The following is a 26,663-nucleotide window of genomic DNA, read 5'->3' as shown; positions in this document are numbered from 1 at the left end:
AGAACAGTCCTCCTTTCTAAAATATGTCTTCTGGTGAGCACAGTAAATCATGAAATTATGTATTTATCATTCCTTTTGATTTTTTTAAAGGCACGATAGAGAAGAAAGCCATTTAGCAAATCAGGTACAAAACTAAGATCTATGTTTTAAGAGCTGCAGGGGAGTTGGAAGAAAATTGACTCTTGTGATAAAGCGTTATTCAGTCCATCACACATGTGAAGTCCAATTTTGCCCCTGAGGTGAAGAAACTGGTATTTTTTTCCCTTTCTATATAGCCTTGGAATTTGGATTTTCCTTGCGTGCATTACTGTACCACTTGGCAGTGCCTCTGACACATGTAATGATGTGGGATATGCTAAGAATGGCAGGGTCAAATATGTGTCTGTTTGCAGAGTTAGATAGGTGAGGGCAGTAGGAATGGGACAGGACCATTATTTGGTCCTACTTCCCCCATGTAGATGCTTTTTGCCATGGGAGAACAGGGATATTATTGTTTGGGTTTTTTCTGGATTTCTTTCAATTTTCATTGCTCTTGATAAAGAATTAGGAAAAATCAGTGGTGTTTGAATTCACTTGTCTGTGTGCACAGGACCAGCCCAGAAGCCCTGAGTACCGTTCACAACCTTTTTAAAGTATTAGGGAGTCGTCAGCACTTCTATATCACCCCAGCATCGCCTGTGCTTTAGGGCTCTGTCTGTGGTTAGGACTACCTCATGTTTTTTTAGCAGTGATTCGAAGGTAGGGTACATCAGCCATTAAATTAAAAATTGAGAGACTAAACCAGCTCTAATTATTTGAATGAGTGTATAATTCATTAATAAGTATATCCCAAGAGGCAGGAATGGGTGCATGGTGGGTCCCCACCTGGGTAGAGCTTCAGCAAGCAGTATTTTTGGTATCCTAGAAGCAGTGTGAAGTTTTGGAGGGCATGGAGAACAAGAGGAAAGCGGGATGTGCTACAACAACACCTCTTCAGCATTTCCCTTCTTTCACATACAGCTTATTACCTTTAGTGTCACCGTGATGCATGAGAGTGACTGTGAGTGATGTTGATTGTGTGCTGTGGGGAGGACGAAGCTTGAATTCTCCTCTTTGACTTTCCAGCACTACTTTCTGGTACAGAGTAAGATTATTTTCTTGCCTTTTCCTGTTCCTCTTCAGAGCACTCTAAGAATACTAACAGCGTTCTTGTTCCACTGTGCTTTGCTGAGCACCAGGATGCAAAATCCAGCTGGCACTTGCACAGAGATTCATATGGAAAACTGTCCTGGGTTCCTCTTCTTAACCCTCTATAAGGCCAGCCATTCTATGTTTCAAGATATAAATTAAAAAAAAAAAGGCAAAAATATAATGTAGTAACAGCTGGTGTGCACAAGTCCACCGTTGAGATAATGTGTTAAGACTGTAACTTGAAGACAGAGGGCAAATCTTGTGAAAATGTTAGTACTTTGCCCAGTAAAAGGGGGCGGGAGGGGGGGAAGGTTTGGATAGAAGGAAAAATAATTTGAACAATATTCTGAGCAAAAGTGCCAGAAGGAAATCGTACATATTTCAGGGAGACAGATTGGGCAAAGAAGCCTGGCAAAGAAAATCCTTGTAGCAAAGCTGTTAAAATGGCATTGTCTTAGAGCAGTGAAACAACTCTGCTTTCTCGCATTTCTCTGCATGAGTTAACTTGACCCCAAGCCATTGTTTCCTATGGGAGTGGAATAACTTGATAGGCAGTGTGAGGCAAAATTATTTCAAGTCTTTCAGCATTGTTTCCTGTAACCAAAAAAGTAAACATGGACATCAGCATGTAGACAGGATGCTCAGCTGTAAATTAGAGCAAGATGTAGCTTGTTCTACATTCAGCTTTTCCAAAAATAATTCTGCTTTAGTAAATAAGACATTCTGTATGTGTATCCTACTTTAACACATTTCAGATTGCTGTCAACAAACTGTAGAATTTTAGTAGAAGGTGTTTGCTAAATAACAAGTAAGGCAAACTGGATTTACTAAATCAGACCTTCTCTGTTTTTGTCGCTAAACTTTTGTATGGAATATGCCTTTTCCGTATTTGGATAAATGCTACTAGGGATTTACTGTTCTATTTCTGAATGTGGCTGTTCTTATAGAGCAGTCTTATGGTTGAGATACTGGGATAAACAGGAGGCGGGTGTTCTAGTTCTAGCACTGCGTTACTGTTTTTCCTTTTTTTAAAAAAAAAAACATTTTGGCAAGTAGGGCTGTTGTGGGTTTTTTTAACCAGATTCCCTTCTCTTTTCTTAATCTCCATTTTTCTGCTGGAAAAAATGTGAGTGCTTTGGTTTCTAGATAAAACTGCTGCAGCTTCTCTTGGAAATCATAATTTGGACATACAGAGCTGCATCTCAAAATAAACCATAGTTCCCACAGTACGCTGCATTGACAGGGAAACTGTGATACTTGGCTCTATGGGAGACCTGACAGCAGCCTTCCTGTGCCTTTAAGGAGGTTACTGAGAAGAAGAAGCAGGCTCTTTACAGCACTGCACGGCAGGATGCTGAGAGGCAAGGGGTCTAAACTGATATTACAGAGGTTTAGGTTGGATTTAAGGGAAAAACTTTCTCATTGTTAGACTAGTCGAGCAGAGTTTGGCCTGAGAGGTTGTGTAGTCTCTGTCTGTGGAGATTTTTCAAAACCTGATTGGATAAAGCTCTGAGCATTGATGGCAGACAGCAGTTTTGGATCATAATATAACTTTTTTTTGTCAAACACTGGTGTATTTCTATAAATTTCCTTTCAATGTATCTGTGTATATTAGCAGGCAAAGCAAATTATAGCCCCTGAGCCTGGCGGATTTTTTTCTCTTAACTTTCCAGTGAAGATGTTAACATTAGATATATAGCAGGAATGTAGTAGCTACAGTGCAACATGGTGACTTCCTGAATCCTTAAATATCAGATGCAGTTTATATAAACTACACTTGAGCGAATTTCCAAAATACCTTCCAACAGTCTAATGAGAACAGTAAGTCAGATAACATATTCTTGACAGTAAAGGTTAGGAGTAGGGCAAATAAACCACCTTTTTCCCTGTTCGGGTATGGCATATTTTGTAACACGCCCACAACTGCTGTAGAGGTATGGTGTCTGGTATCAGCAGAGAGTGATGTTGTTTGGAGGGTGAATTCAAAGTGTGTATGGTAAGTTGTAAATATAAGGGAGAGTTTTAATGAAAAAAGGGCAATTGCTTGTGGCTTGAACTCTTTCTGCCTCCATGCAGACACACATTGTATTATGCTACAGTGATAAACCAGTACAGTGATAAACAAGTACATGTTTGCCTCTTGACTACCCTTTAGCTTCAGGTACAGAAGTGTGAGGAGGCAAAATCAATGGGCTATGAAGACTTGTTTCTTTTTCAGATGTGTGTGCATATGATTACTAATGCAATGTACTTAAGAGTTTGTAAATGGTCAGTCTCAGCATAGCTAGTTACAGTGAGACCAAATGAACAGGCTCTTTGATATTGATTTATCTTGGTTTGTATCTTGGTGTAATTTGCACCTTGTCTGCACCAATAAGTACAGATACATCTGAGAAGCAGGTGCTTCTCACTGAGAAGCGAGTGCTGCACTTGCCCCTGTGGCAGAGATTTTGTGGATTTACATAGCCAGATGGTGATACTTGGTGGAAGTCATAACTTAAAAGGTTTAGTTCATGCTGCAGTTGTTTATTTTGATGCTGGAGATAACTTTAGGAAGTGTTTCAAAATGCAAATGTTTGTCCAAGGCCATTTCTCTTTCAAGCCTATGAATAAAAAGAGGAGGGAGACCCAAAGGAGCAGCTACTAGCTGTTAATGGTGGTCTGCTGATGTGAGTATTTTAAGTGGCAGACCACTGAGAACAATGATGATGCTTTCAGCTCAGAATATACTGTTTTGAGCAGTCTGTAGAATGGCTTTGGCCACATGCCATCTTCATCTTAAGAATCATACTCCAGGCTGCTAAAGAGTATTACTCTAGTAGCTAAAAACTGGGCACTATGCATGTCAAATGTCTCACTCTTCGGTGCTGAATTCTGTCCTCAGCATGCTATGGAAAACACTTATTTTTCTGGGTTTATTCTTAATGCAGTTCTGATTTTGCAAGAAATGGCAAGCAAACCGCAAAAACAAGTGGTATGAGACTGTCCAGTAGTGGGCGAGGACCAGAAAACACTTGGTTATCTTTACCCAGTTTATAAATGCTATGCACTTCTTGCTTTAAGCTTTATATTCCAAGAACATTGCTCCTTAGCTGGGTGGGGCTCCAAGCATCTGTTTACTGTGTGCTCCAAGATGATATTATGGACCATTCAGTATGAAAATTGGCATGTAGCTTGCAGCTTAAAATAAAGACAGATTTTTGACTTTCCAGTTCCTGGTTCAGGGGTGCTCTGATCACTCAGTAGCTTTTAATTAGCGGGAGAGTCTCCAGGTAGCAGTGTAATGTTCAAGAATAGTGCTCTGTTCTTTTTATCAGTAGTTTTTCCTTGCAGTATAGAAAAAAATCAAAATGTAGCACTACAGGGGACGCCAGTGTTATAGATGTAAGTGGTTACATGGGGGAAGAAGCTAAAGGACAGTATATAAAACTCAATTTGAGTTAATTAGTATTACTACCTGTTTGCAACACTTAGCACTAATGCTTTGTTAGAGGATATCCCCACAAGCAACTAAGCTGCAATGAGGATTCTGTTATCTGTGTCCCAAACTTTGCTGGTTACAGAGTTGCAGGAGCTCTGCGTGAAAGGCAGGGAAGGTCAAACTGTATGAATCTTACTGTCATCTGAATTCTAGGTACTATTTGAAAAGGAATGAGGATGTCTGGAACCTAGAGTGTATGGCTCTAAAATGTTTAAAGTGCAAAAGAATATGGGCTGTACTCTGCCATTCTTAAAACATGAGGTAAAAAATATAAATATGATGTATTTTTGTGTTTTTATGGGCAGCAACAGTGCAATTCTTAGTCTGTTGCACTTTTGACATACCACAAAATCAGACTAATTGCTAAAATCATAAACATCCACAGCTTCAAGATGGTTGCTGAAGTTATCCTGCTAAATCTTTATAAAAATTAAAAAGTGAAAAAAGAAAAGCTTCCTCTTCCCAAATTCTCCTCTAATGTCACTGTTGTTCTAATAAAGTGATTAGACCTCCTTATCCCAGCTAGGGATGCTGCTAAACGAAGTTGAAATACCCATCTTGCTGGGATTATCCTTCAGGCACAATTTAAATGACCCACCAGCAAATATATCTGCTTTAACTTGACATTTGTTGTCCTTGCTGCTTTCTCCTACTAGTTCTGTAAGAGACTCTAATTTTTCCCTTGGAGTCATGAATAGCATTTAAAAAAAAAAAAATCTGTTTTTATTCTTAGAAATGACTTTCTTGTTGATGAGCCTTCCACTTTCTTTCACTTATGAACTTTAAATTGTATGCTGCTTTGACAGCATTCTTATCCTTGGAAGTACCCAGCTACACCATCACACTTCAAAAAAACCTGACTGTTCAGAGCCAAATTGTTGTCTTGCTCCATGCACTGGTGCTCAGTATGGAAGTGAACCAGACCAATGAAAAGCTATTTATTATATGATGGCATCTTCAGGCCCATGTTAGTTTGAAAAGGTCTTTTATTCTACTTAAGTTTCTACCTTAGCAGTCTGCATGCTACATTTTGCTTAAAAGGTAATTTAACCACCCTTAGTTTTAAAAGCTTTGGCCACGGGGAGTAAAACTGTTAATATCCCAGGACAGTACCAACTGAAATGAGAATCAATGAAAATAGTGAACCACCCCTCCTGCCATCTGATAAGAGGTACTGAAGCAGCGCTACCTCTCACGTGGTCTTTGCTGGTTCCCTTCTGCTTCCCTGTACTTCAGCTCTTTTTCTTATTTTACTCAGGTCAGCATCTCCACTTATTGCTCAGTACTTCTCCCTTTGCCCAGCATTAACAAAAAGCAAGATTTTCCTATAAAATTGGCATGTATTTCTCTTCAATGGTTTCAGCTATGGATTTGTTTATCCTGATTAGAATTAAAGACCATGCACTGCCAGAACTAGTGCGAACAGATCAAGTGGGATTCAGTCTCATGTGTTTTCATTTAAATTGCAGTCACAGAAGTGTGTTTGAAATTAAAAGGTTTAATAACATAGTCTTTACAGTGGCCTGCATTAGGACAAGTAAATCAGGTACAGGCTGTGCTTTGAAGAAAACCTAAGCCCTGGACAAACAACCCCCCCAGTTGATCCACTTTAATCTGGGTTGGGTTTTTTATTGGCATGACTTTACTTTTGCTATATGCAACAAATGGGTAGTACTGATGGAAGCAGATAAGGTTTTGATGAAATTCTGGTGCCCTGTTAAGTTTGCAATTATCTTTTGGTGTTTGTACCATTTGACTCCCTTTATTAGAATCTGCTTGGGTACGTATCTGGAAAACAATGAAGAACTACAGCTACAGAATTACAGAACAAACTACCACGTGGATTTTGTACCAGCTCATGTAAATGTTTTCCCTGTTAAGCTATATTGTGACAGGTATTAACAGACATCCTTTGGTCCATGCCAATCAGCTGAAGCTGCCTTTGAAATCAGTTAGGCAGTTCACTGCTGTCTTCTATTCTTGTACCTTATGTAGTCTTTCATGTCAACGCAAAGGACATAAAAAATGTTCAAACGCTGGGTTTCATTTTTTTTTAAGCTAACAGAAGGTTAGGTATAATCATGAGACTAGGTACAGATTTAAATAGAGGTTTCATGAATGCTCTTACATAGAGGACTTCTGTGTAACAGAACCTGCTCTGCTGTGGGTATAGTGCCTATGACAGGGCAGAAAATACCATGGAAACAGCAAAGAGGGTACAGCACTCAGGTGTTCACCAGGCTTTTTAGATACTTAGGTCAGAATTATGGCAGGCACAGGCTTCCTGACAGCAACAGAATAAGGAATGTACAAACTCTTGCAAGTGTAACTCAGAGCAGGTGCAAGGAAACAATCTTGGTGCAGTATGAGGGGCTATCCCTGATGTGGATAATGCTTCTCCCTGACTCTGTAAAAGCTACGAGGTCCTGGAATGGAAATAAGTCTTACCTGTGAATCTTCACCTGGCTCTATAGCTAAAGCAAACTATAGCAAGGACTTGCAATGCAAGTTGTAAGCTGGATTCCTCTGCCTGCGTTCAGCAGTGCCTTGACAGGTCCTGTTGCGTCAATAGGATGTGACTAATGACTTGAGTTGCAGCCTCCCAACAGGTACAGAGATGTGAGTCTAACTCTGTCACTGCTCCTAGAGTACAGTTTTGCTATAATTATGATTTTTTTAAATGATATTTCTTTTTCTGCATCAGTCCCCTGGTGAGATAAAATTGAAATGTCCTTGATTCTGTTGATTTATGTGAAAACTGTAACACCATTTTGTCAGGCTTTGATTTAATTAGCCTGCTTCAGGCAGAGGATTAACATAGCATGTATAGCCCCTATTTAAGTGTACCCAGTATTGTATAATAGGGGAGCTTGTGCCAAACAAATGGCCAGGCCCTGCCCGGAAGACCTTATATTCTGGTGGCGCAAACAAAAATACACAATAAATACAAACACAAACAGCATGTGGCTATCACAGTTGGTATTAAATAGAAATTAAGTTCTTCTCTTTCTATATTTTTTTCTGCAAAGTGCCTCAATTATGATAACTTGCTATTGTTTCTTTGAATAAACTATCCTGATACCATCCCCTTCTACACATGGCTCGTGTTCCAATATTCTGAGTATTCAGCATTACCTTCTTGTAACTTTCACCTTCTTTCCGTGTTTCAGAATCTCTTGTGACAATTTTGTTTCCAAGTTATAGTATCTCTCCACCACTGATGTTTCATAGGGTCACTTCATTCATGTAGTTAGATTCCTCTATTGGGAAGCACTGCACTGCACGTAGGCTTTAGTGACTCTCCTGATGGATCATTGTGAAACTATTATTTAAATAATTATGAAAAATAATCACAAACTACACTAAAAAACAGTGTTAGGTTTCTTCTTGAAAATCTTAAAAAAGCAACTGTGAAGATGTGTCTAGAAGCTAGGCTTACATTTGATTTAAAAACAAACATGAAAAAATAGATTTCTTCCGATTTATAAGCAACAGTAAAAACATTTGGACAACACTCTGACAGTAAACTTGTTGCGATGAATCCTTTCCACAATGTGTAGGGGTTTTTTCTGGTGTCTTGTCAGAGATAAGGTGATTGTGTGGAAAAACAATGATGATAGGGATCTGTAATTACTTGTAACTGATGAGCATATCTGACATTGTTTCCTGGTATCCACTGATACTTCTAGGAGGGAAGAGCAGACCAGACAATTTCCTCTGCTGGCATGGTATATATTTTATGTTCAAGATGCTGCTTGTGGTGAGGTTTTGGGCAGGATTGCTATACCACAGTGTGAAAATATTAGTAAAAACAATGTATGTCTGGGGACCAGTCTGTTAAATGTTTCTATCTTTCAAGTTGGAGAGCTCTTTCAGATGTTGGTTCTCCAGTTAACTCTGTGAGGGCAAATCAGAGCATCTTTCAGTAAAGGCCATCTATCTTTTCCTCCTAATATGAGTGGTGGCGATATAATTCTTTTGAGCGGTGAAAGAGTAAGATTCTCTCTTTCTGGGAGAAGTTTGTTGTATTGATTCAAAAGTAGTGGTATATGCAAGATAAGAACTGGGCACTATTTTAAGCTGAACATTTAAAATGTAGATGAGATTTTAAAGTTTCTGAGAAGTTTTAGAAATGTGAACTAGTCTAAATAAGGCTGAGGTCTTGGAGCATAAATAACTACAAACAACCTTTCAAATCTGCCACTAACCCTCTAAACTACCTCTATCTGAATGACTTAAATGAAATACTGTTCTCTGGAAGGGTAAGAGGATAATATTTAGTTTAACTGCACTTTATTTGGTACTTCACAAAATGATCAGTTGCAGGACAATCATTAAAATCATAGGCTATAAGTTACTGTCCTTCGAAGTAAATTATACATTGCGAGATATGTGGGTCTTTGTCTTTTATCACACCAAATGGAATGTGTCTAAGCTGCTGGGTTTTTTTTAGGTTGTCCTTTATTTTGCTAGGCCTGCTGCTTTTAAATAAGATGCTTTGATTTAATAAAGAATAAAAACTCTAATGTTTGTGTTGGTTTTAAAATTGCTGTTTTGTTTAAGTATCTTTTGATAACTACTAACTATAATGCAGCACCTGATAAAATCAGCCAGTTAAGTAATTAGGGGTTGTCTCCTTCCTCTTCTCCCCACAATCTCCTTCAGCTGTTAATCTCTTTTGTTCAAAAAACAACTGGAGGTCAGGTTACATGAAGAAACCCCATGATGAATTAAATGATCAAGACCCAGAAAAGCCTGGAGCACTAAAGTCTGTAGTGTTCCTCCTCTGTTTGGAACAAATTACCTATCCCAGCTTCAAACCTCAATGGGAGTGAATATAAATTGTTTTTTATTTAGTCTTAATGTTGTGTTTGCCACCCTACCGGTGCTCTGAGTATTTGCTGTAAGTGTGAGCCCTGCAGGCTGCCAAATGACCACTTGCAATGCTCTATCTCCTGTTTCTGTTCTGGTTTTATTGTGTTAGCCATCCTAGATGAGGAGCTGAATACTGTGTTGAACATGAGGTGGAGAAACCTGGAGAGCGGGGAGCGAAATCTGTCTGGAGAATAGCAATGCATGTATCTTATGGTAAAAAAGGCATGAGAAGGATCTGAAACTGCCAGGCTTTGGTGAAAAATTGAGTAGTTGAAAAAGAGGTTATATTTTATAAGCAAGATTAAAGGAAATTAAATTGGAGGATTAAGACTCAGGTTCTGCACTCTCATTTTCTGTTTCAATTCACAAACACCTTCTAAAACCCACCACTGCAGTGATTATTCTTTAAATAATTAAAAAAGCAGAAGGCAGAGTTTCTTCACCATAATCTCTGGTTATAAGCTTTATCATAGGTACGGTTTCTCTTGTGAAACAACTTTGAGTGTTGTGAAGACCTGCTTATTAGAGATGTTGATTATATTCACTCATTTACATCTCTTATGAATTGGTCTGAAATCTTGAAATGTACACCCTGAACTGTTTGTTAAAAATTACCTGTTAGGAACCCCAAATACTGATTTTATCAAGTCAGTGACAAAACGGCTTGTTTCTGGTAATGCATGAAAATGCCTATAATAGCCTCAAGGACTTTAGGACCATTGATGGTACTTCCTATGTTTCTCAGTAGTTCTAAAATGGCAACATTTTGATTAACAGTAACATTATGGAGATTGTTTATTAGAAAATATTTTTTTAAAGACAGCGTCATGGAACCACTCTAGGCATGGGAGTGATTCTTCAGTAAATAAGCTTGTTCTCTTTCATATTCTTATAATCTGAAAGGAGAATAGGGTGGGATACTGTTGGGGGGGGTGTGCAGAAGGAAAAAAAAAAATTGAAAACAAACAATGTTTGTTTTCACTTATTGATTTGCAACTTTTCTTAATTGGAATAATTTTTTCTTTAGTAAAATGTTTCTACTAGAGGCTTTTCCTTGTACTCATAACTGCTATCTATTGTAGGCAGCTATGAGAAGTCAAAAACTTCCAGAGTGGGTCCTGTGGTCTGTAAAAAGTACAAGCTTTGAATAATTTAAAAAATATTTGAAGCAAACTATGCACAGACTTTGGGGAATTATGTTTTGCAGCTTAGGATACAGTTTTTCTGAGTAGGAGGGAAAAGGCTGAGAAAGTCTACTGCAGGAATGCATTGATAAGAAATGGACTTCTGTTTGAAATCTATCATACTGAAATTAAAGTTAAAAGAGAATGTGATACTTCTATTAAGTAGGGAGTCAGCTCCTTTACAGGAAAATCCTGCTCTAGTTTAAGCTTGGACAAAAATCAGATTTGCCTGCTTTTGCTCATTATTGTACTTTATAAGGCATGGATCAAGAAATAAAAAGAGACTCCAGGGTAACTGCAGAACCATGCAACTTCTTTTGCATTATTATGCACTACTTAAAACAGTAGTTCAGCATGAATTGGACATTCTTCCAATTGTGTAAAGCATGTATGCTTGAATGCCTTTTTTAGATAGTATTTCACTACTTATGGGATAATGAATAATTAATGGAGTTGTCTAAACATGTTGCATTACTTGTTTAGTTACCCTTTTCTAAGTACTTGGGGAAGCCATGTTAGCCTTCCAGGCCGAAGTTTGTAATCTTCTCACTTTCATAATGCTATACAGCTCTACACCACTCCTGGCCTCAGTGGATCAGAGTATTTCCTTGTATAATGCATAGAAACATATACTGAGCAAAAGCAGAGTTATGTTGAGGGTGCATTGAGGCAGGTATGTCCAATGCTTAGGATGCTTTGATACGTAAAACAGCAGCTCTAGCAAGTTTATACGATCCATTTAATTACTTCAGTCTTTAGAAGCTATTGCTGTTAGCAGACTTTATAGGTAGATAGCATTCATTTTTGTTGGTTTGTAGTATAGTTTTCCAAATTCATTATTTAAAAGGTCATTTTCCAAGGTTGCTAGGTCTAAAATGACCACTCTTGGCAGCAGTTCCAAGTGTCTGTTCATTTCATTAATTTTCCTGCTGAATCATGGATTAGTTCTGTAAAATTCATATATCCAATTAATTCTTCAGTATAAAAAGCAGGGACTGCTCATAAAAAGGAATTTTAGACCTTCAAACTACATTTGGCAGATGCTTTTAATGGTATTTAATTTCTTGTTTCCCCTGGTGGGGTTTCTGTTACTTAAATGTGTGGTGTCTTTAGCCTATGTAAGGAAGCAAGACTTGACATTCCAGGCATGCCTACAAGTCATTTTGGCCTCAGCAGCTTCCTTGATTAAATACCGTGGGAGTGGATGATAAGGGGCAGGACTGTAGGTCCCTTTTAGACCTCTAAAATGACAGTTTGAATACCCTTCACCTGCAGTGGAATAAATAGTCCTGCTAACTAGAGCGATCCCTGTCCTCCAGCAAGGACTGGAGAACATCCTCCTTCATAGTGTCAGTCCATAAACGTGTCAACTAGGTAGGATTTTTCTTATTGCTCGTAGGCTGGACTCTTTTAAAAATGAGATTTTTATATTAGTACCTCTAAAATGATTCAAAAAGGCGTCTTAACCAGTGAGTACTGACAGAGCCACGAGATGGCACTTTTGCTTCATGTAACAACTAAAGCTCACTCACTTAGCAGGCTGGTAAAAAAACCCCAAACCAACCAACCCAACTTTAAGCTACAGAAGAAAAGCAAGCTTATTCTTGTGAACAGCAATTTAAAGTCGTAGTTAAAAACATCAAATGGATTCCTTTCAACCTAGCCTTTTTGTAAAGCTGAAACTTTTTCTATCTTATCCAGTATCTCAGGACTGACTTAAGCTTAAAGAGACTTCACTGATATTAACATTCAACTTTTCTATGTTTCTATGAACGCTTCCAAAATACCTGAGATACTTTTGATAAGGCAAGATGCATGTAAATACTCAAGTGTTCTATGGACGCACTATTTCCTTTCAGAAAAGTTTTATGGGTGGTTCAGGTTTATAGTTGATTGTCTTGCATGTTCTTTTCTAGTCATGTCACATTAAATTTGAGCAAAATGTAATTGCTTGGAGGATTTTTTTAAGAGCTTAAAGTACTGGTCTATTTCAGTTTTCCTGAATGTTGGGGTATCACTTGCTTTTTTTTTGTGACTCGCTTCTGGAGTGTGTGATCCTGATTCAGTATATAAAAAAAAAATCATTTCCTTGCCAGTTGACTCAAACTTCTCCCTCTGGCTACATCTCTGTTCTGTGGAAAGTGAATGCTTGCTGCTTCTACTGCCTGTAATGAGGCCAATCCCTGGCAAAAATGTTGAGGAAAGACGGGGACTATTAGAATGGCAGAAGAGAGACAGGGGTTTGGGCAGCAAAACTAACCTGGTTTCAGCAAAAGCGTAATGAAATTTTAGATTTAAGTGAGTTTTTGCTATTGCTCTGAGTAGTTAAGAGACCTGTCCAGGAATTTTTGACTGATACGCAGCAGAGGCATGAGACTCCAGTCAGCTTTCTGGTTACCTAACGCATTTGGACCCTTGTGTGAAAGCATGCGGAGTCGTGGCTGGCGCACTGAATTGCTCTTGGAGACAATTTCTCTGTTGCGGTGTTATCTCACACTTGTGCCAAACTCTGCACTATCTAAAAGTGGTTCACAGCTGAAGAGAGAATGCGGAACTGTGGTGGTGGTAAATCTGTTTTGAACTTCATTCTCAGCTTTTCACATGGAATGGGCATGATTGGCTTAAGCTATGTGGCACAAAAAAACTCAAGTCTGTACTTATGGCATGACTAACAAAAGCAGTGTATAGCCATGGCTTTAAACTATAGGTGGTCTAGAAAAAGAAGAATGTAGGAAGGAGCAGAGTTGTAACATATCCTTGCAGAAGAGAAAATTGTGAATAACACCTGATTAATTATGCTTTGAGTTAATCTATTTGTACCTAAATGCTTGATAGATTTCTGTTTCTTTGGGCAAGAAAAGTATGGCTCCAGTTGCAGTTGTTTTGCTTCTGCTTAATATTGGGAAAAAACTGCTCTATTAGTGAGGATTGTAGATTAGTTCACCTGCTCTTCAGTGATTGCATTGCTCTGTGCTTTCTGAAATTGCTTTCAGAGCTATAGCAGTCCAACCAAACTTTCCCATTAATACTTTATTAGCAGAAGCTACTTGTGTTATAAATGCCTGAAATTTGCTTTTCTGTCTGCTAGTATGTGTACCATATGCATGGAAGACTTTCGAAAGACTTTTTCTGCCTTCTCTGCAGTAGCTGTTCAGTTAAGATGCCTTTTAATAGTAGTTCTTAACATCCAGTAGGGAAAACATCTTAATTGTTCCCTTTTTTTCTTTTTTGTTTCTTCCCATCCCATGGGGGCGGGGGCATATCTCATAATATCTGGGAAATGTTTCCTGACACATTTTGCCTTTTTGAAATGAACATTACTATTGCTAATTCTCTTAGCTTCTCTGACTTCAGACAGTGAAATTTAACAGGCTGTTACTTCTCTTGCCTTTGTTGAAGACAGCTGAGCTCTGTAGCTTGTGTGGTAGCATCCTGGATTACAGGAGAAATTGTAGATTTAGGACAGAATGAACAGCAAAATGCTTCCAAGCAGAACTAAGTCATTAATCTGTATTGAGGAAATTCCTTTTTATAAAGAGACAGTATTGTAATGGGACTGCATTCAAGATCAAAGTTTACCTACGGACATTAAGAGGCTTTGTGAAAGCGATACAATTACAGCAGTTCAGACACCTACAAAACCGTGTTTTTCAATCCTGCTGCTCTTATACCGTCAGACGTGTGACCGTGGCGCTCAGGTGTTCGCTCCCACAGAGCTGTGGGGGAAAACCCGGGGGTCCCCCCCGGCTCCGGGCGGCTGCCGACTCCCATCTCCCCGCGGGTGGTGGGTCTGTGGGCACTGAGTATGTTACCATGTAACGTGTCTATGCGTTAAGCCCTGCATATCCCAAATTATCACCGGTGAAGTCCCGGAACAAGGCTTGAACGCCACCGGATCTGTCAAATGTCACGGATCTAGATCGTGAGGCGGGGAACGTCCTCCCGTCCCGCAGGAGCTGTTGCAGGCTCTGCAGCTGGAACGCAGGCAGCCCCTCACCCGTGACCCGCACAACCTGTTGTCACACCGTGTCAAAAGCTCTCCACAATTTTCCTCTCTCCACATTCCCCGGGACCGGGGTCCCGCTCGCCTCTTCTGCTGCAGGACGCGGGGGGGATTGGAGGGGGCGGGGGGGGTGTCCTCGGGCAGGCCGGGCCCGGCCGCTCAGGGCGGCGGCAGCAGCTCCCCGCGCAGGTAGGGCACCCCCGAGGGGGGCGAGCCCCGGTGCCCCGAAGATGGAGCCGCGGGCGGGCGCGGCGCTCGCAGGCCGCGGCCTGCCCCGCGGCGGGGGACAGCCCGGTGCCGCCGCCCGCCCCCAGGGCCGCTTCCTGGGGTGGCCCCTGCTCGGCCGGCGGCGCCGCGCGGGGAGAGCGCGCTCCCCGCTTTACGGCTGCTGAAAACCTCCCTCGGCGAGCGCGGGGCAGCCGTACGGCGCCGGGGCGGCCGGGGCGGGCAGGTAACGGCGCGGCGGCGCGGGGAGGAGGCTGCAGGAGGAGGCGGGCGGGCAGCGCGACGGCCGGGCCGCGCCGTGGGGCTCGGAGCCGGACCCCCCGGTACCGGCATCCCCCGCCCCGGGCGGGCTGCGGGCTGCTGGCTGCTGTGGAGCACGGCTGTCAGCCGCGGCTCGCCCTCACGCCCGCGCCGCCGGCAGTGGGGGGAAAACTTTGTCAAAGCCAGGCGGTGGTGTGGGTGTTTTTCTAAAAGTAACTCTGAACTCGGTTAAAAAAAAAAAAAAAAGCAACTGCGAGCCACCCCGGCGGGTTCCGCGGTGCTGCGGGTTCCCCGCGGTGAGGGGCGCGGGGAACCGCAGCCCCGCGCGCGGGCGCTAATTGCTCCGGTAATGAGCAGGGATGGGTAGCGGTCGGGCAGCCCCGCGGTTCCCTCTCCTGGCCGGGTAGGAGGTGCCGGTCTGGGCACGCTGCAGTTGGGGATGGAAGAGGGAAATCTGCAGTGCAAATGTGTCTTGCGGGAGCGTGGTCAGCGCGTCCTCCAGCTCCTCTTCCCTCCGGGGTTACCGCCTTGGTACCCGGGGATTTGATTACTTGCTTTCTGTTCATTTAGCTACGTTGAGAAATTAAACACAAGCCTTGTCTCAGCTAGAAACTGAATCATGTGTTAAGTCAATAAGCTTTTAAATGTGAAAAAGGAAACCCCAAAACATAGTGTTATGGACATCTTGAAAACTTTCTGGAAGCCATCAAAACAATGAACTGGATGAAAACATACTTTCCCCTTCTTCATTTTGTGTACGTTCAGGTTCTCTGAAATACAAATGAGTAATTTCACAGGTCTCAGTGTAGGATAACACTGTAGTCTTGTGTGATCTGCAGTGTCTTGGTTTCTCCATCCCTGTGGAGCTCCCCAAGTTTAGAAGGTTTCTGTACCGTAAGACTCCCTTAACTGAGATGGCCTCGAAATTGTAATTAAAATGTACTCTGTAAAGGCTGTGGAGTTGACACTTGCAAACAGTGCGGAGGCATCTTGCTGACTTCAGCTGAAATTTGCAGCTTTGTTGCTGAGTCATCTGGACAGAAATATTCAGGGAAGAAATAAAGAATTTCGATTTTACCCTAATATGAATGGCCCGTTTCATGTTGGTTTATTACTTGATATATATTTCTTGCATTTACAGGCAAATTTATTTGTTCAGTGGTTAGCATATGGAAAGCATTAGATGACTGAAACTGTAACGATGCCAGAGTCCTGTATATCAAGCAATGCTATATATATTTTTAGAATTTTAATCTGAAGAGCTCTTGTATGAGTCCCAGGGCATCTGTAATGCAGCATTTATTTCCAGTATTGTCAAAGACTAAGGAGTACCTTCCGAATTTTGGTCTTGGATCATATTCCTAGTAGATGTCTTAACTGTATGATAATCAACCATAAAGTTAATCACCTGAAATGAGCCATGGAATCATCTTTTGTAGCAGACCTTTTGCAGTTTTTTCAGCTGGATTTTTTAAATTAAAAACTGTAGAGCTATATGCACATTTTTTTAAAAAAGAAAAAATAGTTGTGCAGAAACCCACTTTTCTCCAACTTTCATCATGTTTTTCTTGTTTTAAGTGCGAATTTAAACTTTGCGAGCTTTTTTCACATTCTTAAAGTGAAAACAGTTTTACGTTGTTGAAGATGTTAGCTGAGACAATATTAACAGGCCAAATTCCTTGATAGTGAAGCAATACTATTTGTGCTAATGGGAGGCAGTTTTGTTTGCTGTGAAGAGCTTGGTCCAGGTTGGTTATCTGAAGCAGAAAAGAGGATCAAGTGGTAAAAATGTCAGAATTGTCTAAGTCGATAAAAAGATGCTTGTGTTTCATATGAGTGTCACAAGCTGCAGATATTTTTTGGTAGCAGCACCCAGTAGTCATGCTGAATCATATGACTTCCCGCTCTGTTAATCTTCATAGCTGAAGTCTTAGCTTGTCACATACCTGCATTATTTTTTCCCTGGTTTTAAATAACCTCTGGGTATGAATACAAGCTAGACAAAAATAGACCTTTAAAGTGCTTTTGCTCCCCCTTAATAAACAGATTTATTTCAGAAGAGTATTTCTTAGTGATGCACATGTAACCCTCCAGGGAATGCATGCTGTAGATCTTGATTATGGTTAATCTGTCAAATAGACATCTTCTAGATCCTCAGACTTTTTCACTAGCTCTGGAGCTCCTACTCTAAATGTACTTTTGTTGGCCAAGATAGCATTCCTGCAGTGCGATGCATTTCTTTAGTATAGAACTGGTGTTTGGGCTCTTGTGGGTTTGTTTGTTTTTCCTCACTGTGACACTTGCTTTGGTGTTTAAGCACATGCATCTGAAAATATACGTATATTTATAAATGAGTTTATTAGGAGCATGCAGTGTAATGTGAGGAAATCGTTGATAGATGGCTCTGAATTAGTGATACAACTAGGATCTTGTAAGTTGTCTTCCTGTGCAGATAACACTTTGGTTTGCTGATTTGTAAAACAAAGGTCATAATGCTTTCCTGAAGGTAGCTGTAATTGACTATGAAATACAGGTGTTATCTCCAGCTGTGAGATACAGAACAGATACTGAATGTCTATTTTTTTGAAGGGCAAAGTTGTTACTTTTTCTTGCCATGTGGAGATACAGTGGTGCCATTCTTGTTTTCAGTGGGGTTTTACTTCTGTTGTATATCTGATCTGTTGGAAGAAGTAGCTTTCTGGGACTATTTCTTGATTCCTTGCCTGATGTGTCTCGGCATAAACTGGTAACTGGTGTCAGGAATGTCAGTCATATTTTTCTAATACTGCATGCTAAAATCTTTTGTTAGGTGTCGGTGTATGGAGGGGACCAATTCTGTGATTGTATATTCTCTACAGGTTGTTGGCAATCCAGCAACCACTGAGTCTGTGCATGGGCTGCCAATAGCAGGAATTGCAGAACTTTTGGTGTGAGGACATGGACTTTTACAGATACAAAATTTTGCACTAGCACTTCCATGGAATGCGTGCCACAACTTAGTTGACAAGACTGCTATGTTGGCTAGCAGCTTCTGCAGCAAAACTGCTTTGTTGGTATTTGTATTTTTGTTTGGACCTCCTGTTTTACACATTTCTGAAATGTACATATATGTTCTTTTGATTGTAAACCAGACTACTTTGAATAGAAATCTTTTAGGTGTGATCTATCTCCTCTCCCTCCATCCACTTAATATTTCTCTTCCAAAAGCTTAGTTAAGATCGTTAGAGCAGTAAAGAAAGCCCTTGTTTTTGTTCCTGACTTCTGTTGTTGTCTTTTGTGTGGGGGTTTTTTTTGATTTTGTGTGTTTTTTTAAAGTCAGTTTTAGATTCAGAAGTTTTAGATTTCCAGAGCATGTCAGCATAAAAACTCACATCAACACAGCTATTCTATTTAACAGTGAAAAAAACCTGATTCCTCCCACTCCCACTGTGTACTTAAATCATAAAGTGAAGTGTGGAGAGGAAACATTTTCCTCTCTCCCGTTTTTCCCTCTAATTTTCTTTAAGATTTTCACGTTCCTTAACTGCATTGCTGAAGTGGTTGAGAGTTGAAATTTGACGTGGAAATTGCCTCCGTTGAGACGTAACTCTGTGTTCTGACTGAGTTATGATCAATTGAAAACAATGCACTCTATTCTTGGAGTCTTAGCAACATGTGCATTAAAGCACTTTGTTTCTCCTCAAATATGCATCCAATGGTTCTGTCAATTGTGTATGCTTGGTTAACATTGCTGTGCAGGGAAGTAGGAGAGGTCATTGTTCATTCTACAGTAATGATATAGTTCCTATAAAGCAAAAATGAAGTACAGCTCCTACTGCCCAGGCTGAGTGTGGAAGAGCAGTTATTTTCTATGAGCCATCTACTAGCCATGGGATCTGTTGGTCAGCTGGAATCTAGCAAGGGAAAAAATGTTAGGACTTGAATATCTGAAAATGTAGTCGAAGTAATCAAATTAAAGGTTCATGGACACTGTTCTGGTTTCTTGTACAAATGTGTTTACAGTTCTGCATGACTGTCTGAGCAGCTCAGAATACGTACAGGAACTGAATAAAAGTGAGAATATGCTCTTTATTACTGATCCATTACTTGTGTTGAAGATCGATAACCTGTTTATTGACATTGGTTGTTGACCCCAGTAAGCCTTGACTTTTACCTCAGACGGGTTAACTCTAATCTCTCTGTATGAGTAAGTGTAGCATTCCTTCTTTATGCAGAGCCATCATACAGTTCTTCTATGGTTTCTGCTTGAAGATCAGAGGGAAATGCCACCCAAGCACATGCATGTGTAGGGAGAGGGAAATATGTAAGAGTCATCTGGGAGGTTGAATGGGTGGGACGGTTGGGTCTCTTCCTTTGTTCTCTCTTCACTGTTATTTTTTGGCTCCTCAGTTACCTATTTTCCATGAGAGATCTTGAGGAAAAAGTTCAATGTGATCTAATATATATGACAGAGGAGAAAATGTACAGCTTCTTTGTATTTGACATTAATTTGACGTTAAGAATCCTCAGTCAAGTTTAGGTGTTTGTACTTCAAGGAGGATGTTAAAGTCAAAGAGAATTCAGAGAAGAACTGTAAGAATGAATAAGAGTTGAAAATAGCTCCTGAGGGAGAAATTCCAAGAGCTTGATATGTTAAATATTATCAAAGAGAAAGGCAAGGAGGGACTTGATCACAGTGTTTAAGCGTGTGCCGTGTGAACAGAAATTCTATGATGAAGCAGAAAATGGTAAGATCCATTGGCTAAAATATGAGCCAGACACATTTGCAGTAGAAATAAGACATGCATCTTCAGCAGTGAAGGTAATTTATTGCAGGCTATGGTAGGATGTTCATAAAAATAAACTTTAATTTAAATGTGATATTTTTCCTTTAAGATGTACCTAAATAAAAATTGAGGGCCTGTGTCCATGTTCTACAGAAGTCAGAGTAAATGATCATGTTATTCTTTCTATATCTAAATACATGAATCTACGTAGAAAGAAAATAATAAAATAGGGTTCTTTAACCCAGGATACTGTTGAAATTACAACAGAGCTGATATTTAACTCGACATTTAGAATATCTAAAATGCTTGGAAACAATGGACTGTTTTTAGAAGTTCTGTACTGAAGATTGAAGATCACTGAGTTGTGTTGGTAACAAAATTCTTCAGCAATGGAAAGATGTCATTACACTCAATTTCTGCATTAGTAGGTCTTGGCCATTGTCTGTAAGTACTAGATTAACATGCCAGTTGCTAAGATTCCTTACAGGTTTTCATGAAAGTACTGTGGAAATAAAGATTTTTGAAGTCCAGAATTTTGAAAGAAAGGTGAAATTAAAAAAAACCAACCCAAACCTGCTATCATTGAGTAACTCGTATAGAAGACATCACTTGGGCTGCTTTAGAAAACTGCTGAATACAACTGGCTGGTTAACAGAAGAGCCTATTGTGTGTTTGTGGGGAGAATTATTGGAGGGTTTGCAAGGAAGGATTTGTAGATCCTGCAGAGATTTCAGAGAAATCTCTGTTATAATGCATTATCTCCTGCAGTGAGGAGCCAGCAGGAATGTTCTGAGGTTTTTAGTGTGCTCAGTTTTACATGCCTTTAGCAGGCAATGCTTTCAGGTCTTGGGCTTAGTGGAATTGGTGGCAGCATAAGGAGAAATAAAAGAATTGTAAATCAGGGTAGTGAAACCTCCGTTTGACACTTAAGTTTGACAGGAAGAGCAGAAATCAAGCTGAAGTGGAAGTCAGATAAGATATGACTGTCTTGTGTAAACTCTTCAGCTTTTTGGAGAAGATACCAGGAATCAGTGTTCAATATGATGAGAGGATCATCAAAATAAACGATCGGGACCCAAGCAAACTCACATCATTCAGTGAAACAAGACTTTTTGCTTAAATCCCTGAAGATACTGAAGCAATGACCAGAGGATTGATTAAAGAGTGTGGTTTGGTGAACCGAATCATGTATGCAATGAGGACCAGCTGGTTATAACACTGCAGCAAATTAAAGCAGGAGAAGTCTGCAGCTGGAAGGATTTTTGAGAGTCTGAAGGTGATTGTGCTTCTTGTCTCAAGTGATAATGTGCAAGTATCCAGAAAGTTTTATGATACACGATGAAGAGAAAGCTATATATTTGTTGTAGTATTGATCAGTGTAAGAGTTGGAGGTGTCTGCGAAAGTATGTTGTTTTTTTTCTTTAGGGCTCAGTCAACAAATTCTAAGACACTTACTAGTAAGAAACTGTGATGAAAAGTATTTAATGGCTTAGAAACCAGTGGATGATAGAAGTATGAAGTACTGTTGAAAAAAATGAAAGGGATTCCAAATTCTGTAATTACAGAAAATCTGGCATGAGTGGCTGTGCAAGGCAGAGATGTTTGACCATGTGTTTTTCTCCTTACTAATAGCAGAAAGTAATCCACAGGTGTGTACATATTTTCAGAAATGTTTCTATTTTTTAAATTATTATTTCTGGTCTTCAGTTTATATTTTAATTTTCTAAGTGGCTCCACGCAGGTTCTACCTTTTCTACTTTGTATTTACATTCATATTAGCGGTTGCCTAAATTTGTTTCAAGCTTTGTCTTTGTAATGGTGATAAAAATTTCACTTCTGTGAAAGAGGAATTTTTTTATGCACTGTTTTAGGCTTAGGACTATTGTTAATATGTGTGATACAAGGTGGTATAGGCCAAGTTTGTGGTTTAAAAAGATTAACTTTGGCAAAGCTGTAAGAAGAAGTATCTGAGTAGAGTGATGGGTGAGAAATTCTTAAAAAAAAAATTATTTGCAGAAAACCATGTGTATACTGGCAATTTCCAAGTAGACTTGGGTGTATTTATCTACCCATTATAGTTCTTATTTTACGGATGAATATGCTAAGTGCTATTCAGAATTATTTGGCCATATGTTCCTGTTTTTATGGAACTTCATTTTGCGGGCTCTTTATATAAATAAAATTATTCTCTTCATGATGGCATGTAGTAAGAGGAAGAGAAAAGAATGTTATTTCAAATGTTATACCTTTTCAAAAGAGCAGATGGTGTTTGTATGTGTGGCTTCAAATAAGTTTTACACTTTAAAGCTACTGCTTTATTCCAGATTGTCTAAATGAAATTAGGGTTTCTAGCTCTTCTGGAGCACACCAGGTTATATTAACACTTGATGTCACTGTGTTTTAAAGTCAGCAAAGGCGTGGAGTCACACTGACCCTCTGTAGCTTTATTTCACTGTATTTGTATATTATGGATCAGTGTCCATGTGCCTGCAAGAGCTGCTCGCTTAAAATTTGTGTGCTGTACTTTGGCAAGACAGGGCTCAGGTGAGGCTGATGTTCCTGCATCTTCATTCGTGCCTTTTTACAGATGAGTGTAACACTTAACTCTTCCAGTCTTTATGTCTTCCTTCTGTTGATGCAACTTTACAGAGCTGACGGAGAGCAGTCTCTTCTGACATTAGCCAGTGCCTTCAGCACCTTTGGACGCATCCCATCTACTGTAACAGTTGGTTCTCTACAGTCAATTTGACAGACTTCATGGGTGCTAATTTTGATACAACTGGCCCCCAGGAAAAATAATTGGCAGACGATTAATTTTCCTGTTTGCCTTTAAATTTGAAATCCACTGGTCGTGCCAGTTGTGGGGAGAAAAAAATGAATTTGGTGGTAAAGTCTCAGAGGAATTCGTAGGTGGGAACTGCAGGCTGCATTGAAACATTAAATTAAACATGCCGTTTTATAAATGTGTTCTAAGATTTACATCTGTGAATCACAAACATCATGCCAGATGAGACTAAGGGCAGGGATTTACATTGTATTGCTGTCGAAATTAGTTAATTGCCTTTCACTATTCCCTTGCTTAGGTTGTTGTTGTTGTTTTTTAATGACAGTCTTCAGGCATGTAAAAAATCACCATAAGGAAAGTATGTTTGCTTCAAATAACTTTTCTAGATGTATTTTAGTAGGAACAAATCCATATAAACTCTGGCACAGAAATTACTTCTTGCGTGAATATTTGAAAATGTAATTAGAGAGCAGCAAAGAATATTGAACTCCTGTAGATACACACCTTTTGTTTACAACAAATAAAGGATTATGCTGGGGACTTAGACAATTTTGTAATCTTCCTGTTGATACTGGCTATTGTTGTGTGAACCGCTGCAGAGCATCTACAGTATGAAGGAACTACCTCTGAGAAGGAAACGAACCTTGGGGGTCACCTGTATATAAAAGTGAAATGTACTGTGCCTCTGGCTGTGTCTGAGGCCGAATTATGGAAGCCTATTAAAATATTAGTGGATTTACTCATTTAGAGGTCTCTGTGGAAGAAAATAATAGACAGATCAAGCTGCTGCTTCCCTTAACTATTAAAGGAGACAGCTGTGATGCAGTGCCTGCTTCTGCACTCTGTAAAAGGGACTAACAGTCATTCAGACCATGCATCAAGGGCGGGGGGAAGAAAAGTTCTGATTAAAAAGGGAAGATAGTTACATGCTGTCAGAAATGTGCCTCTGAAATTTTTATTTTAGTGAGGTGCTACATTGCTTCATATTTTTACTTTATCAATTGAGAATAAAGCCTATACAATATTGTTTATGTAAGTGCTTACACAAGAGAGGCATATGTTGAAATACTCGGAGAAGCCTGGTCTTGTTTTTAGGCCAAAGTGTTGGCCCAGAGCTAATATGTGAGCGTATGTTCAACATGCTGAACTTCTGGTTATTCAGTCTTCTTTCTCAGTCACCAGTTTTCTTCTGGGATGGAATGAGAACAAATGCAAAGATATTCTTGAATCAGATTGAATTATTGTTTTCCTACCAGCTAATCACATGTATTAGATCCTTGATGAGTGTCTGCTATTTGAAAAACAGATACAACATGAGCAAGTATGTCTGGCACAAGCCAGATGGTTTGCTTTTTGTCTTCATGGAAATAGTAAAAAAAAATACATATAGTGAGCAAAGAGACTGTGGAGAACATAGTGGTTTTGGGGGGGGGGTGGGGGGGGTGGGGCAGGGAAAAAGCATCTCTAGTTCTGATCACTTACCAGACTTCACAGTTTTGATACCGAGCTTTACTTGATTACTGAATCGTGGCTTCTTTTCTCTTCATCCTACTTGTAACACTTTGAAAATGAATATTTTGGGACATGCTTTCTCGCTTTCATCCTTGGTCAAAAAAGGGTTTTTTTCATGTTTTTTAACAGATGTTTTTCATAAGTGTGTGTGGAAAAATACTCATTTCCCATGAGGTCTAGCTGGCTTTTCTGCACTGCTAATACTCCACCATAACAAAAAGTGATTCTGCACAGGCACTTCATTCTTGATGTATTTTGTATGCCAGTGCTTAAGTCTAGGTTTTGAAGTTGAGTGGATAATTAACTTTGAAACTATGAAAGTTTAAATTCACTAAATTTGCATGTGTATTTTGCATGGGTTTCAGTTTTTAAACCAGTTCTAAAGAATACTTCAGTTTTCTAGAGCAAATAAGTCTGCTCTGGAGGAAAAATAGAATATATTTCAAATGCATTTTTTTATTAATATGAATGTTCAAAGGTCCAGCACTTCAGAAATTCCCAGGAGCAAAAATTTTTCTGGGATGTGTGTTCAAAGATAGGATACTTCTGTGGCACAGGTGTGGTTCTGTTTTGTTTGGGTTTTTCTGGTAAAGTTATTTTGTCATTGTTCCTTTTTGTTTGTAAAAATGAACATATTGCTGTTTTGTGGGGTAATGTACAAATGGTTCTTGCACATAAAAATTATCAGTGTACATCTGAGTATAGGGAACTGAAATGAAATACGCATTTTCATATATGTAGTGGTTATATACTAAAGTATTTAAGCATATAAAAATTTATTTATGTATGTATGGACAGTCTTGATCAGATATGCTTGTGGCTTCTGAATTGGAAAATAGTTCCAGAAAAGTTGTTGAGAATATTTATGGGAATTCTGGGTTCCTGTCCTAGAGGAATATGAGATTAAAGGGAATGTGCATCTTTAAATATATAGTTTGAACAATAATTGAATTGATACTTCAAACTATGTGACAGTAACCTGAGATGGTCTCCCTTTTGAAATAGGTATTACTGTTTCTCTTATACACTGTATATATAATGCTAAGATTGAAATGAGTTTGTCTAGTTGCTAATAGATCAGGGTTCGATACAGTTGCCTTTGTGTATCTGAGAGCAGATGTATTGACTGTCTTTGGAAGGGCAGGGTGAGCTGTAAGGAAGCTATTCTCCAGTCTTCCTTCCAGTAAAAGACTTGTGTTCCAATACATGAAAGGAAGGGAAAAAAGTGTTAGTGAATATCAAATTATATTGTAAGTAAAATACTTGCTCTTGATGCTGCTTCTTAATGCAGAGTTGGTTTTTACTTGCTATGTCGTTCAAGCATAAATGAGAGATTTGAAAAAACTTGTTCTTGTTCCATCTGTTTCAAGATTAAGTATATTTTTGAAAAATAATACTGATGTATGACTACTTTCTGCTCTTTGTTTGGCTTATTTGTTTTTTTCCTTTATAAAATAAAATGTCTTTCTAGTTTTATAATATGTTCTAAGTGGCAAAGCCTTAAGTAATTTATTCCTTTTTCTAGCAGATATATTTTGTAATTCAGTTTTGAAGTCCAATTCTTTCTACACTTAACAGAGACACTTTCTCTTTTTTTGGTTAAAAGGAGCTAATTAATGACATTTCATAGAAAGATGAGATAGAAGTGTTACCAAAAAAAAGAGGGGGAAAATTTTTCTTGACCTTTAGTGCCTAATTATTTTCAGTACCAGTTCAAAAGTCTGAAAATCACTGATGTCCTGAGAAAGCATAAAAGTGCCAGTGTAAAAGATATATCAAAGTGATTCAGTTTTGCAGAATTGAAATAAATGTGATTTAAAGGGAAACTGTCAAGATACTTAGATCTTAAAACGACATCAGTAGAAATTAGGTTTTTATTCTGTTAGAAGGCTTGCAACTATTGGTTGCAGAATAAATTAACTGAAATATGGAGAAAAACATCGGAGATGATTATTATGGTGCTCCCTAGGGAATATTAATCCATTTATTGTTTATCTCTTGCTTTGGAGGAATTCCATCTATAAACTTTTATTCAGTTACCTCATGCAATGTGAAGTATTCCAACCTGCTATGTGAATGTACCTCTATTTAAAGTGCAGATTGACACCAAGTTTATGAAGAAAAGTGAAAAAGAACAGAATTTTCTTTGAAACTATATAGAGGACATTGTCTTACAGTGACATGAGATGTGCCTCACAAACTGCCTTAAAATCCAGACTGACCCTTGTCCTGATTTGCTTGGAGTGGAAACTTGGGTAGATATTACACAAACAAAAGGAACCCAGCAATCTGGAAACAGATAAAATTTGAGTAATTCTGGATGGAAATCTAGACATAGGAATCTTTTTGTCTTGGTTAGCTAAATAACTCTTCACAGGAATACTCTGTATGCACCAAGATG

At 39.2% G+C, this 26,663-nt stretch overlaps 1 protein-coding gene across 1 annotated transcript in view; it reads left to right on the top strand.

Annotated features, from left to right (window-relative positions):
* Window positions 1-15,022: 15,022 nt before the first annotated feature.
* The window catches only part of NAALADL2 (N-acetylated alpha-linked acidic dipeptidase like 2), a 489,903-nt gene continuing 478,262 nt past the window's right edge, over window positions 15,023-26,663 (top strand). Inside the window, exon 1 of the mRNA XM_074834594.1 lies at window positions 15,023-15,164. The gene's annotated coding sequence lies outside the window, so the exon portion shown is untranslated. The remainder of the gene's footprint in view (window positions 15,165-26,663) is intronic.

Source organism: Strix aluco, chromosome 9, assembly GCF_031877795.1.
Source record: "Strix aluco isolate bStrAlu1 chromosome 9, bStrAlu1.hap1, whole genome shotgun sequence".
Lineage (NCBI taxonomy): Eukaryota > Metazoa > Chordata > Aves > Strigiformes > Strigidae > Strix > Strix aluco.
The sequence above is the reverse complement of the archived record's forward strand: the minus strand, read 5'-3'. Positions and strand labels throughout refer to the sequence as shown.